Raw genomic sequence first — 6000 nt, forward strand, 5'->3', positions numbered from 1 at the left:
CACTATTTTGAGGTTGTGCCCTCAGGTCCTAGACTCCACCCACCAAAGGAAAAGTCCTCTTTACATCCACTCTATCTAGAGTCTTTCAACATTTGAGCGGTTTCAATGAGATCTCCCCTCATTTTTCTAAATTCCAGTGAATACAGGCTCAGAGCCTTCAATCAGTGCACATGCGATAACCGAGAATAATACCCTGGAATCATTCTCGTGAATTTTCTCTGAACACTCTCCAATGTCAGCACATCCTTTCTTAAATAAGCCCAAAACTGTTCATGATACTCCAATTGAGGCCTCACCAGTATTTTATACAGCCTCAGAATTATATCCTTGCTTTTATATTCTAGTCCTCTTGAAATGAACGCTAACATTGCATTTGTCTTCCTCACCACAGACTCAACTGCATGAGGGCTCCCAAATCCCTTTGCACCTCAATTTTTTTGAATTTTCTCTCCATTTACAAAACAGTCTATGATTTTACTCTTTCTACCAAAGTGCATGACCATACACTTCCTGGCACTATTCCATCTGCCACTTCTTTGCCCATTCTCCTAATCTAAGTTCTTCTGCAGTCTCTCTGCTTCCTCAATAGCCCATGCCCCCCCACCAATCTTCATGTTGTCTACAAACTTGACCACAAAGCCATCAATCTTTTCATTCGAATCATTGATATGCAATGTAAAAGGAAGCAGACCCCTGTGGAACACCACCAGTCACTGGCAGCCAATCCAAGAAGGATCCCTTTATTCCTACTTTTTGCCTCCTGTCAATCTATGTCACTGACCAAATGTCTTTTAAATATTTTAGATAGAGCGATGTCCATTTAGGATGGAAATGATGAGGAACTTCTTTGGCCAGAGGGAGGTGAATCTGCAGAATTCATTACCATAGACGACTGTGGATATATTTAATGTTGATAGCTTCTTGATTAGTCAGGGTGGGAAAACTTACTGGGAGAAGGCAGGAGAATGGGGTTGAGAGAGTAATAAATCAGTCATGATTGAATGGCAGATCATGACAATCGGAGAGGTTGTCCGCAAAGCAAGGCAAGCTCGGCTCCAGGACTCAAGCAGCACCTCATGCAAAGTGTACAAGAACTGCCCCAAACTCCTGCTTGGTCTGTGGAAGATCCTGAGAATCTTCTGGAGAAGGGAGAAGATCCCAGAACACTGGAGAGTGGCCGAAGGGGTGTGGATCCCGAAGGAAGAAAATGCCACCCAGACAGACTAGTTCCACATCATCTTCCTGCTGTGTCTCAAGGGGAAGATCTTCTTCAGCGCTGTTTCCAGTCGGCTGTGCACCTACCTAGCAAAGAACACTTATCAGTCCAGAAGGGTGGCATTTCAGGGATGCCAGCTGTCTGGAACATATTGGTGTGATGATACAGCTCACCAGGGAGGCCAGAGAGAACAAGGACAACCTGTCAGTGTTGTGGCTTGACCTGGCAAATGCATATGGCTCCATTCCGCACAAGCTGGTGCAGCTCACACTGACCAAACATCACATCCCCAGCAGAATCAGAGACCTTATCGCTGATTATTATACCAACTTCAGGATGAGGGTATCTTCAGGAGCAATTACATCAAGCTGGCACAAGGTGGAGATTGGCATCATCACAGGATGTACTATCTCAGTGACACTGTTCTCCCTAGCCATGAACATACTCACTAAGTCAGCTGAAACAGAGTGCAGAGGGCCCAGAATGAATTCCGCTCAACGGCAACCACCCGTCAGGGCATTCATGGATAACCTCACAGTCACCACAGAATCAGTCCCAGGCTGCCGGTGGATTCTGCAGGGGCTCAAAAAGCTGGTGGAGTGGGTCCGGATGCGTTTCAAACAAGCCAAATCAAGATCTGTAGTGCTGAGGAAATGGAAGGTGGAGAACAAATTCCGGTTCAGCATCGCAGGCACAGCCATCCCAACCATCACAGAAAAGCCAGTCAAGAGCTTAGGTAAGGTTTTTGACAGCTCTCTGAGGGCCACAACATCCATTCAGGCGACCTGCACCGAGTTGGATGGCTGGCTGAAATCCATGGACAAGTCTGGCCAACCTGGGAAGTTCAAAGCCTGGGTGTATCAGCATGGCATTCTTCCCAGAATCCTGTGGCCCCTCCTCGTCTATGCAGTTCCGATCTCAACAGTCGAACCCTTAGAGAGGAGGGTCAGCAAACACCTCAAGAGATGGCTGGGACTGCCAAGGAGCCTGAGCAGCATCGCCCTCTATGGACACCACAACAAACTGCATCTGCCCTTCAAATCCCTGGAGGAGGAATTCAAGGTAACAAGAGCCAGAGAAGTGATACAGTACAGGGATCCAAGTGATCCGAAGGTGGCTAGAGCAGGGATCCAAGTGAGGACTGGCAGGAAGTGGAGGGCGGAGGAAGCTGTTCAGGAAACAGAGGAAAGGCTGTGTCACATGAGGCCGAGCTGGGCTAGGATCCTTTCCAACTCCTCAAATGGACACCATCAGGGGGAAGGAAAGGCACCATCTAGTTCAGGAGGAGGTGAGAGCAGCAGTGGAGGAGAGGAGAACCTGCAAGGCGGAGGGAATGAAGCAACAGGGAGCTTGGACAAGATGGGAGAATGCGGTTAAGAGGGAAGTGACCTGGGCTGAGCTTTGGAAAGCTGAGCCTCACCACATCCAATTTCTCATCCAGGCAGTGTACGATGTGCTTCCAAGCCCATCAAACCTGCACACATGAGGCAAGGCAGAGTCATCTGCGCGCCCACTGTGTTCCAAGCGAGGAACCCTGGAGCACATCCTCAGCGGCTGCACTTGGTGCAGGGACGGTACCGATGGAGGCATGATCAGGTCCTGAAGACCATTGTTGAAGCCATCAGTGCAGGAGTTGAGTGGGCGAAGTGGTCTCAACCCTCCAAGCAGACCATTGCCTTTGTCAGAGCTGGGGAGCAGCCAATATCCACCAAAGAACATCTGCAGGTGTCCTGAACTCTGCAAGGGACTGGCAGCTGTTGGTGGACCTCAAACGGCAGCTGAAGTTCCCCAACCATATTGCAGCCACCACCCTGCGACCAGACATTGTCCTTGTGTCTGTGTCTACTAAGCAAGTGGTGCTGCTGGAGCAGATCGCTTGGAAGAGGCCTTTGAAGGGATGCTCTCCAAGTACGCAGGACTGGTCAGCAACTGCCAGCAGGCTGGATGGAGAGCGAGGTGTCTCCCAGTGGAGGTTGGATGTAGGGGATTCGCAGCACATTCCTTAGCCAGAGCCTTCAGCAATTTAGGCATGGAGGGAGAGAGGAAGAGGAGAGCCATCCGCAGCACCACTGATGTGGCAGAGAGGGCCTCATATTGGCTGTGGCTCAAAAGAGGGGAGCCATGGAGTCATAAGTAGCTAGCCATCTGGACACAAGCTGGGGTCTGATCAGCCCCGGCTTGGTCACCTGAAGGAGGGTGTATGATGTTGAAAGCCCCGAAACACCCGATGATTCCAGGAACATCACTAAAGATGTGTCCAGAGGCATCAGTAGATGTATGTACACAGCCATGGTTGAATGGCAGATCAGAGACAATGGGCCAAATGGCCTAATTCTGCTCCTATTTCTTATGGCCTTATGGTCTAAATATTGTAATTGTACCATGTAATTGCACTAAACTAATTCTGCAGCTGTGGCCTGGAACCACCGCCATTCGGACTTGCTTTCAGGGACTCTGCACTTCATGTTCTGTCTGTTATTTGTTTACATTTTTTATTGTTTAACAGTTTTCCCTTTTTTGAAACAATGGTGTTGTGTCTTTAATATTTCAGTAATATTTGTGTAATATTGTAAATGTGTTGTTTGATTAAGCATTCTTTGTTAGTTTAAATAATTTATTATGTGAAAGTACATGAATGGTATATGTCAGTACGCCACCATATTATAAGGGCGCACCTTGCTTGAAGTGAAAATGAAGAATATGTGATTATCCCAGTCTGCCGGGGGTTTTCTTTTGATTAGTTTTATGTTTTGGAGTTAGAAAACATAACAGTGGCAACGAGTAAGTTTTAGAATGAACCTGAGACAACTCTACCTACCTGCTGAAGTGCAGCAAGATGTTTGAATTTAAACAAAACGTGCAGCATGCTTTCTTTGCAAGCAGAGATAAACAGATGAAATTTTTTTTAAAGGCAGCAAATGGACAAATTTGCAGGGTTATTAATAATAACTGGGTGATAATAATAATATTTTTTTTAAAAACAGGAATGACAGGCTAAATCAGAAAGCTAGATGGGGTTGATTGCATAAGGGATAACTGGATATTGTATGCTGAATGAATTGAGCCATATTTTGAAGCAAATGAAATAGCCAATGAAAAGTGAGTGTCAGCTTTACTGAGTGCATTGGGTGGAAAATCATACAGCTTGCTTAGAGGTTTGACTGCTCCAACCAAACCAGATTAAATAAGCTTTGCTGATATCATGAAAGTAACATGGGAATACTTAGAACCAAAAAATGGGTTGATTGCAGAACATTTTAGGTCTCAAAAGTGGAATCAAAAGGAAGAGGAGTTCATTTCAGTGTACATAATTAAATTAAGGTTGTCTGAGCATTGTCAGTTTAGTGATGGGTTCAATGATGGACTGAGAGATTGCTTTGTTTGTGAAATCTTACAAGAAAGCATTCAAAACAGGTACCAACTGAAGCACACCTCGCATTTAAAAGACCAGTTGAAATCATTGTAACAATGGAAACTTCAGCCAAGATGCAATTGAGTTGTGTTCAGGAATGAAAATGAGTGTGAATGAAATGATAACATCCAAACAGAAACTGGTCTGGCAGCAGAAATTGTGTTACCACTGTAGCAGGGGCTCACATGCACTAGATCAATGCAGGTTTAAAGTTGAAACTTGCAGAAAATGCAAACAAGTAACACACACACAAAGTATAAATGGACTGCACAGGGAAGAAAAAAAGATTAAAAAAAACAAATAGCATTTTTAAAAAGAATACTAATCTGCATGCTGTTGATGAAAAATCTAATGATGATGAGGGTGACACAGGACTATGCAGCCTTAAGATTTATAGTGTGCAAATTTGCAATAGACAAGTAATATGGATCACACCAGAAATGAACAGCAAATTAATTAAAATGGAATTGGACACGGGCTTGGCTGTTTCAGTCATTCCACAAAATAAGTTTGAATGACATTTCAAAGATATCCAACTCAGAACTTCCTCTGGAGAAAAGATAATTCCTGTGGGAATTACAGTACATCTGTAACAGTGAAATACAATAGCCAACAAGCCACATTGGGTTTGTATGTGAAAAAAGCAGGAGGGCCAGCATTGTTGGGCTGCGACAAATACAACGTGATTGGAGACCTATGCATCATCTGGAAACGAGTCAACTGAAAGCAAGTTTAAAAAGCTGCGTTCAAGGAATGCATTGGAAAACTCAAAAATATCAAGGGTACAATTGTGTTAAATGAAAATGCCACATCCAAGTTTCACAAAGCCAGTCCGGTTCCTTATACCATCCGTGATAAAGTAGCCAGTGAGCTAGATCACATGCTGGCTGACGGAATTTTTGAGTGGAGCCCATGGGCAATGCCAAGAAGAATGGGTCTATCAGGGTCTGTAGTGATTTTAAGGTCAATCAGTCCAGTACTGAGAGTCGGTCAATACTCTCTGCCAAGGATAGAGGATATCTTTGCAAACCTTTCTGCAGGAAAATACTTCAGCAAAGTGAACTGAGCTGAGGCCTGCTTACAGATGGAGACCGAAGAAGAGTGCAGTGTTTCTCACCATAAACTCTCACAAAGAGCTTTATAGGCTGGCTTTTGGAGTAGCATTTGCACTTGCACTCTGGCAGAAAGCCAGGGACCAGGTTCTACAAGGTTGCACTCAGTGTTACCCGGATGACTATTGTTACTGTCAAAGATCAAAGTTCAAGGTATATTTATTACCAAAGCACATATATGAAATGATATACATCCCTGAGACCCATTTTCTTGCAGGCATACTCAATAAATTCATTACAGAATCATAACCATAACAGAA

The sequence above is a fragment of the Hemitrygon akajei genome, chromosome 5 (genome assembly GCF_048418815.1).
Source record: "Hemitrygon akajei chromosome 5, sHemAka1.3, whole genome shotgun sequence".
NCBI classification, from domain to species: domain Eukaryota; kingdom Metazoa; phylum Chordata; class Chondrichthyes; order Myliobatiformes; family Dasyatidae; genus Hemitrygon; species Hemitrygon akajei.